We start from the raw sequence: 10,239 nt of genomic DNA, 5'->3' as shown, positions 1-10,239 counted from the left end.
AGGACATCTGGCACCCCATCTCAGTTCTGCAATTGGCCATGTGTAGGTTTTGACCCTTTGTCTGTTAAAAGTCCCACCAGACTTGAGCATAACAGGTCTTGGGCTAAATTTTAAGTGGCAAGAGTAGAATTTACCCTTCTGCCTTTGGTACAGTAAATCTATGAATAGGAAACCATGCCCTGATTTTTCTCCCTTTCCTCTGCTCTAGAATCAGCAGAAGCAAGAATTGTCACACTCTAGAAAATAAGAGATCTTATGTACAGATATGAGAATTTGCACTGAAGCGTCTATTTGTTATCAATTTGTCAATGAATAAACCTTTATAATGATTTATCTAAAAGAACAATGTCTTAGAAATGTTTCTGACATAAAACCCTAAAATTACAGTCTGTTTCGGTTTGGCACGAAAGAGATGTTTTTAATTTTCACTGTTTAAGTTTTCCCCACGAATCAAATTTGTCACTAGCATACACTAGTGTGCATGGCTTTGTTGTTTTCAAGGCAGTCACATTTCTTTACATTTTCAGTTAATTTAAGAGCCCGAAGTTAGAAATCAAAAGCTGGATGGGCACCCGACTGAAACAATCTTGCTCTCAAATGCTGAACCTGTCTCACTCTCATTTACAGCAGCAAAGGGATTAGCACCTAGGTGATAATAGATAATTCTTCTATTTAGGAATACAAATAGCTTCAAAGTTTGGCCCCTTACTACAAGAGCTACAAAATAGATAAAATTCTAGTCAAAATTGATAAAAATATTTCTTCAAGGCTATTCAGATAAGGAAATCTAACCTGTATGCTTTCCTCTTCAGACTAATGAATACCAGAGATGAAGCTACTACAATCCTTTGGAAAAAGAATCAAAATATTGCAACCTTAAATTACTTGATAATCAACACACAACCCTTCTGAAAGGTTATGTTGATTTTGTTTTAAATAAGGAAGCATCTAAGTGGCCATGATTTTGGATTAAAGTTAGTCAGCATTTTTCCTGAAGAAAATTTACATGTCATGAATTTCCCTCCTTTCAAGTTTCTCTACAATATAACTTATGCTATGTCTTAATAATTTACCAAAATACACTCCATAAGTCACTGGAACTACTACTCCATTTATACCTAATGTACATTACAACCAGAAGTGGGTTTAGGACCTTTTAGAATTACAGGTGTAAACAGGAAGAAGTCATTGTAAGATCAAGATTTTTTAATCTTTCAGAATACAACTAATTAATTATTGGCAAATCTTGGTTTATTTTTTTGTCTCCCAGCAAATTCAAAAGTAAACCTCCCTGTTAAGAAAATGAATGCTTAGCATTCATACAAGACTTCATCAATTGATATAAAGCATGTGTAAGCATGTCAGTCCTTTTACAATCCTGTTCTCTTAGGATATTGAATGATCCCAAGACTGGGCCATTGATGTGATTCAATGGAATGACCCAATCCAATGCCAAAGACTAGCTATCCTTTTTCTCTTCTGTGTTCCCTGAGCTACCTATGAACTGACTTCTCTGGGATGAGATGTGCCCCACATTCAGCACAATGGAACCTCACGATAAGGAAAAGAAATCACAAGTGTTGATGCTTGTGGAGCCACTTTGGTCTTACACCAGCACACCGAAACTCAGAGCTGTCCTTCCATCTACAGAGAGCTCTACCCCTGGTGCTGCAAGGACTCCACAAATGTAAAGCACATCCAGCTGCATGGCTCCTGACAATTCTTAGGTGTAGCCATGCTGAGCCGACAGAAAGGTGCCCGAAGGAACACTTCTGTCTTGAGTGTGGCCTGCAGAGGCAGGGACACTTTCCTGAAACCTCAAAGCAGAAAATAAGCACTCACAAGTCTTGAGGGGAGGGGAAATAAACTTTCTACAAGGGGCCTGGTGCTCTGCATATGCTTTTGCAAATATAAAAAGTGAGGGGAACATGCATTCCTCAGTGGTGACAACTCTTGGTTAAGTGTGGAGAACAAGCAAAGAGGCAAACCCAAGAGTTACTTCCACAGCCACCTTGAGGAAAGGCCCAGCTGTGCAACCCCCACTTCTGTAAGCAGTCCCATGGCAGGAAAGGGACTGCTCACACTGGTCACTGGAGCAGTTGGCTCGGATGGAGCGCTGGTGTGTGAGCACGTCTCATGTCTGTGGTCTGTGACAGATCTCATTGGCTCCTCACCACACAGGCTTCACCTTTAGCAAACTAAAACTCCAAACCAACAACCAAAACCATAAAACCCCAATCCACTTTAAAACCTAAATTGAAGCTCCTAAAATGGGTCCTAGATGCAACCACCCAAGACGCATAAAGACAAGTTTAATAAATAAATTAATAAAGGAAAAGGAGGTTGTAGCCTGAAAAACACAAAAAAATCCTATAGACCTTTAAATACCTGACAGGAGAATTTGCACATTAAAAACAGGTTAGGAGTGGTATCATCATATATGTCTCATCAATCTTTTGGGGTTTAAGCTGGGACCTGCATCTGCCTGCAGAAAGATAGTACAGCTGCATTTCTAATTGCATCAGAGGGTCTCAACCTAATGGAACCAAGGCTCTTGTATCCATGGAAGTCATGGAATATAGGGCAACAACCAAGAGAAGAGGTGAATAAAGATACTTTTGTAAAAGGATTTAACGTTTAGCTTCATTTTAAACCAAAGAGCTAATATATATATATATATATATATATATATATATATATATATGAACAGGCTTATAACTTTATGTACAAATGTGCTAAATATGGTTAAACATGCAACAGGAAGACTGTTAAACATGGAGAGAAGGTAATCTGTATTGTATAACCAATCTTCAAATACTTGAAGAAAACTGCTAGAATTCTACAAACTCATTTTAATTAAAAGCATTCAATATCTCAGCTAGCAGCTGATAATTAGCTTTATTATTGTAATTTAATATGCTACACTTCACAATCTCTGTGAATGACTCTACTTTAGAACCACTTTAATTCTATTTTTAATTTCCGCCTCATCACACAGCTCAGTGTAAATAATAACTACCAAGGTGAGGGGTGGTCCTTTCTGAAAACCGAGAGTCGTAATGAGCACTTCAGTATCCTTCCATTTTTGTTCAAAAAACCAAAACAAATACCTCCAGGTCTTTTAAAGGACTGCATTAAAACAAAGATTAAAACTAAGTGGATCAATTTCTTTCCCTCATCACTAATTCTGTATTCAGCATTTTCTACATAGTCAAGGGAGATGTTTAGTTTATTCAGTCATTTCTCTATTCTTGCCTAGTGTAAATGCTGGTTAACTACACGAATTGACAATACAGTTATGAGCATACAGTGAAATTTCAATGGAGAGCTCCTGTCTGCAAAATGAAGGAAGCACTGTAATTCAACACACAAGATTAAGAAAAGAACTCTGCTAACAGTGCAGATGTGAAACATTTAAATGTCTGGCACATGTAAAATTAATTTCCGTGTAAGGGAACAATTGTGAGGGTGTAAAAAAAGTTGTCTCAAAGATCCTACATAATTCTCAGTTCTTTGGGAATTCTTTGTTCAAATCACTGACAAATGATAAAAAGTGCATCTTGTATCATATATGTGTACTCCATATGGGCTCCTCCTAGCATTTTCTCTGCTTGAGCTATATTCATGTAACAATTCATTGCTAAAGGAGATAATAAAAAATCCATTCTTTTATTGACTTTATGTGCAAATTACTGGACTTGATATCATTGCAAATATGAAAAAATGTTCTTCCTTCAAGTTTTTGAATTGCAACCAGAGTAATTATAAATTGTTTCCACAATATGAGAAAAATATGAAGGTAATTTTCCTAATTAAGGGCAAGTTTTATTAACTCATTAAACCCTGTCACCTTTATTCACTAAAAATCAAGCAGAAAAGTAGAATAAATTCACCAGGACAAAGAAAACGCACACACTTCCATCTTATAAATAAACCAACTATAAAAGGTGAGGGGTGTAAATTAAGGCACTCAATCTAAGAACACAGCATATTCTCAAGTGGCCAAATAGAGCTCTTAGATATTCTTCCAGAGCTCTCACTCAAGGGGAGGCAAACAGCAGACGAAGAAGAGCTGTACTTTTTGTATATATCTATTTATCTGATTTAAAAAGCGTAGGATGTCCTCACCACAGTGTATCTAAATATGCAATAGAGAGAACATAAAAGCACCTCTTCATGCCGAGAATTGTTATTGCCGAGTATACCCTACAATATATAAGCAGTCAATTTGTCCGATTTATAGAGGGTTTCAGTAACTCTGCTTCATGATCACAGAGTTGCTTCCTAATTTCTCTTCAAACTGTTCTGGCTGTTACAGATTATTAAAGGACATTACCAGCCTGAATAAGCATATTAGAGATTGGTGTGTTTTTTTTTTTTTTTAACCCTTAAATAACTCCTAAAAATAACTCCTAAAATTAAAGCAAATTAGCAAGTTCCTCCATACTATATATTTTAGTTAACTGACTCAGCTTTTGCAAATATTCTGGGTCCAATCCACTATGGTCAATTCCAGCTTTATACTGCAATTGCTTTGCTGTTTCAGTGAGTTCAAACAAACAGAAAAATGAAGCAATTCAGCGGGGAATCTCATCTCTCTTACAGAGCAAGTTTCTCTTTCACTGGGAAAGCTAGAGCAAGTGGAATCAGAAGAAGAAATGTAAATATTTCACATGAAATAAGCAAAATAAGCAAGAGAAGTGCACAGTTCCCATGGCTTAAAAAATACAATGATTTCAGTGTGAATGCCCATCCAAACTTGCAGTCTGAATGGCCTTTGGAAGCATTTATACAGGAAGCATGAGTGTGCCACGAAACTCCCAAACCTGCATGGTTCTATCCCCAAGAATTTCCAATGGTACAAACAAAGCTGAGAACGTGCATTAAGCTTTTCAGAGCTAGGACCTACTTTTGCAGCCACCACAGTGTTGGTGGTAAACTGCTTAGTGCAAAAACCCCCTGCTCTCTTCTTGTTCACCACCTTAAAGCATGGAGGAAGCTGTTCTGGAGGAGAAGGGTGAGGCAGAAGTTGTCGGGGTTTTAATAACGATGCATTGCGACATATCATAATTCATTTTAAATTTAGGGAGCAAACAAAACTTTTGTTGAGTTGTAAATTAGGTTTATGTATAGATTGATAAAGGGACAAAAAGCCACAGTTGACCTTGGAAGAAGGGAGTTTTCCAACTGAAGTCGGTCCACTTTGCTGGATAGCCACTGGAGAGAGAAAACTCCTGCAGCTACTTTGGATGAGTGGAAGGTCTTAAAGTAGTCTCCTGTTTAGAAAAATGCCATAAAGCTGACATGCTAAGATGAGGCTGTCTGCCTTGCCTCATATGGCGTTCACACTCATCTCTAAACACTTTTCCACTCCAGTGTTGGGTGGGGGGAGCAAAAATAATCTTTGGATTACAGAAATAATACCAGTGAAGAATAGATCTTTCTTCTTTTGACTCTTGCATTGAGTTGCAAGCATTTAAAAAGGCTTCCCAAAGAATTAAAGTCCCAGAAAACACCGATGAGAGTCCTTATCTTCCACTTCTCAACTGGCATAATGTATTCCCAGTGTTCTTTCTTTCTGAGTAATTTTATATGTGTTAGAAAAGTGGTGTTTGTCACTTGGGAGGGGAATTCCAGGGGAGCCAGCACTGCATCCTGCTCTACTCTCATAAGGATGACAATATTTTCCAAAGATTCCATTATTGCTACACTAAATTCTACTATTTTACTGTGATTTTTTGGTCTAATTCTATTACTTTTAATAATAGTAGAAAGTAATGACTGATCAAAATGTAATGAAGTACATATGTGAATCTTGACCAAAAAACAAAAATTACTATGGATCCAGCTTTTCTTGCACATAAAACAGGAAAAAAAATCCCATAAGCCTTCAATGGAAGTTTTTCCTGTCATAGAGCCACACAATTAGGCTGCGATCCATGACTTTCGATATCTTCTGGACTTTTTAAGAGAACATTGCCAAAAATGATCTGCCAGAACAGCATACAATTCATTATGCCCTTGCTTTTTTGTTGCTGAAATACAGACTGGACCCATTTCCTTGTTTTCTGCAAAATTGTGGTGTTAGTATGAAGTACCTTAGCTCAAATAAAATATGTCTGGAAATGTTTTTGGCTTCATTTTGGAGTTATCCAATTTTAATGATGAGAAAGAAGTTTGCATTGCTGTAAACTCTGTGGATTGGTTATCCAGTTACATTTCTGCATTGCTATGTAGTGGAAACGGCAAGCAGACCAGGTTTTTGGTATTAAGGTCCACAAGGGAAAGGAAAACTGCTACAGTAATGCTGAGATGGAGACTATTGCATTTTTAAATGGTACACTGAATGCAACACAAATGCCAAAGGTGTTGTTCATGTTTATAAAAGGGAGAAGCGACCAGATCATTCCTGGAGGGAGTACTGGCAGCTGGGAGCTGGAGTGGAAAGTCTGAGGTATATGACAAGCTTATCTCTCTAACGCAACTCAGGAGTTTGAGACCTACTAAAAACACACCAAGGCACTTTTCTCACTTTTAGTTAAGTAGCCACCCTGAGAAATACTCAGCTGGGATAAAGGATGCACATAGGATCAGTGCCTAAGCTTCTCCAGTTACTGGGAGCATAAACGGCAAAGTGTCCTCTGCCCTGTCTTCCCATCATTACATTGGCCCAGAGACATTAGTGATTACTCTTCAAATACTAGATTCCATCACTCCTTTCTGACTCAATCAGGACAGTCAGCACCATTTCATATTATGCTTCTGTGTTTCTATCATTTCACCTGGAAGCCATATCCAGTAGGTAGAGGACTCTTGCAATGATCAGTGCACTAGCTTTGAAGTCCTGAATGCTGGGAATGTCCAGCACTGGAATTACATTGACTTTAGTCTGGTCAGTCTTCTCACTCAGTGGGTAAACCTGATTTCTCCTTGGCTTTTATCTTAAATTTACCATATAATTTGGAATATAATTTCTATTTATATTTTTTCAAAAACTTGCAGTATATAATGTTCTGAGTTTCACCCACTTTACTCAAAAAAGGAAAAAAAAAAAAAAAAACCAAAAAACCCAAAGCAAAATACTAAAAAGATCACCTGGGTTAGTCACCAATACTAAGATTTGTGAGAAAATCTTTAAGGTTGGAAGCAAGTCTGGGATAACAGAAACATGAACTACATAAAGTGCAGAGCTCTGCAGTATTTCGGACACTTCCCCCCCGCAGTTCTGCTACAGGCAGCTATCATAAGGACATGAACTGTTTTAAGAGTCCTTGGTCTTGCACATGGCACTTGGTTTCTCATCTCTTCAGGCTTCAGTTTCAAAGGCTCTGACAAAGAAGTAAGGCATACAGCCATGTAACTAAAACTTGGTAGAGTTCTGCTAAGGACTGAGGAGATGGGCACATAATGCACTCTAAGCAGTATATCTTGTGGTTTTTATTCAGTTTTTTGACCAACATGAGTTAAAATCAAAGCAGACCATGCCAATGTTAGAAAGAAGTCTAACATGGGAGCAATAAAACCTTTTAGAAAAGAGACATAGTATCAACTACTGTATCAGCTGTTATATTAACACATGAACGGAGAATTTTCATGGTAACATAGTCAAATCCATTAGCACTTTTTGGACTTACATTTTCCCTCAGTAACGAAGAGAACAAAGATTAAATAGTTACCTAAATACAAAAATTTTGTTGAAAAATTCAGAAGCTAAAGGCATTTCATCCTTCATTTTTCTATTTCACTAAGGCTTCAAATACCTTAAACTATGCAATTCACTAGCAAGGTGAGAGAGCAGTGTCACAAGCCACTCAGAACATGCCCCTGCTTAGCTGATTCAGATAAAGTATTTCCAAGTATTTGAAAGAAATTTTAGTACTTACTTCTAAATGCAACACATCAATATGCTTTTTCTTAACATTTCAATGATAATTTATAACATTTAACAGCGAGTCATACTCCATGGTACTGCAGAGTGGGGGAGTTACAACTGATGTGAGCAGTCAACTGAAACTAACAAAGCGTGTCTTTTAAAGGGTTTGGACCTTACAATGCACACAGCTTCGAATTTTAAAACTAAACTATTTAAGTCTAGAAAATGGGTTATTAATGTGTATGCACAAAATATACCTAGGATTATATTTCTAGTTTATTTAATTTGGGTAAGGTTTGGACATCTGGACAGTAAATGCATATCGATGTAACCTTGGTAGCATCCAGATATCGGAAAGAAAAATACGTAGTCAAGAAGCTCTAAGTCCTAAGTTCTAATCTCTACACAAAGTCCTTGAAAATACCTCTTGCACTAAGTGAAAGGAAAAAAAAAAGAAAAGGAAAAAGATAGAAAGAAAAAGTAAAAATAAATTACATTATATTCTTCTACAACAATTTCAATACTTTAAGCCAGTGGCCATCCTGGTCTAAAAATTCCTGCATCCCACAAAACATCACTTTTTTGAAATCATTTGCCATCATACAGTACAAAATTTTCTGACACAGTATTATTAACTTTTAACAATTTTGGAAGCAGAATGCTTTTTACAATATCTGGCAGTGTTACCATACCTTCTAAACCAAGGTAGAAAAGCAATCCAAGAAGTAATCAGGTTTCTTGAAGCACAAAATTAAAAGTTTCCTTAGAACCGACTGCTGCAGTGGGAACTCATTTCTTCACACACACAGTTTCTAACTAAGTGCATCTTCTTTAGCAACGACAGCAGAGCGAAACCGTCCCTTCACAGAGAGGGTAACTTTGCGGAGCAGGGTGAAAAAAACCCTCCAGCTGTGACAGGCTGTATGGCAAGGAGAAAAACTTCTGGTGCCACCGCTACTCGGAAGTCAGCAACTTCTCTAAGGCCGTTCCCCTCAAGCGCACTGGGACTGATAATTTTACAATTTCCTAATAGTTTTTACGACCTCCGTATCTGCCTCCCCTCTGCAAACTACAGGCGCAAGCACTCGGAACGCGGGCTTTGACTGAACCTAAGTGCTGCAGCTGACACGAGAACGCAGACCATTCCGCATTTGAATCAATGAATACCCCATCTCGGGCAGCTCCTCATGGCTACTCATCTCTGAAATTTTAAGGAAGCACTCTAAAATGCCTGGATTACACCCGAGGTGTATGTTCGGCTCAATGTTTTCAAATAAAAAAAAATTTAAACAAAAGGCATGTGGGACGGGGAGAAGGGGGAGAAAGAGATGGGGTGGGATTGGATGGGATGGGATGACCGGGCTCCGCAGTCTCCCACTTTACGCGCCCGGCAACTTCTCCGCGGCAGCCCCGGCTCCGCGCGGCCCCTCCTCGCCCGCGCCCCGCTCGCCCCGGGGGCTGGAGCCGGTGCCCGCCCGGGACCCCCCGCCCCGCGGTACCTGCTACGCCGGGGCCGGGGCGGGCGGCAGCTGTGGCGGCGGCTGGCGCCGCTCCATGTGCCGGCGCTGCCCCGCGGGCGGCGGCTCCGCGCCCGGTCCCTCCCCCGCCGCTCCCGCTCGCCTCCCGCCCTCCGCCCCGCGCGGCCGCCTCCCGCTCCGCACCCGCGCGCCCCCGCCCCGCCGGGGCTCGGGACGGCGGCGGGCGAGCGGCGGCCCTGGGCGCGCAGGGACCTTCACCTGCGGTACCTGCTCCCGGGGCGCCCCGCCGGCTGCGCGCCGCTGGAAGCGCGGGAGAGGGGCCGGGCTCCGCGCCGCCCCACGGAGGCTCCCGGGGCCGGACTCCTGCGGTGCCGGGACTCGGGTGTCCCCGCACGGCAGGCAGCTACCGGGCACAGCGATAGGGCCCAGAGTCACAGACCGTCAGCTGCGGACATCCACCTCCCGAGCAAAGGGGCCAGATCATCCTTCTTTACTTCAGCCTAGTCTTTCCCATCCCGTGCAAAACGCGTCCCGCGCTTTTGGCGCACTTGATTTTAACCGCCGCAGCAGAACTTAAGTAACTTACTTAAAATCGGTGGCAGAGACAGTAGCTGAAACCCAGACCTAACTCTTCAGTCCGGAGGGCACATCAAACCTGATGGAAATTACTCATGCTGAAGAATTAAGCACATTTACACTCTGTGGAGGATGAGGATCTAATTTTTTGCTGTGCTTCAGTTCCTCATCCTCAAGATGTGGATAACAAATACTTCCTTTCTCAATCCTACCTTTATCTTTGCTCTCATATGACAAAAGTTTAGGCATAGTTTTATGCATGTGTATAATCTCATGGATTAAAAAAAAAAAAAAAAAGCTAAGCAAGTAGGC

The sequence above is a fragment of the Melospiza georgiana genome, chromosome 1, assembly GCF_028018845.1.
Source record: "Melospiza georgiana isolate bMelGeo1 chromosome 1, bMelGeo1.pri, whole genome shotgun sequence".
Lineage (NCBI taxonomy): Eukaryota > Metazoa > Chordata > Aves > Passeriformes > Passerellidae > Melospiza > Melospiza georgiana.
Note: the sequence above shows the minus strand (reverse complement) of the source record.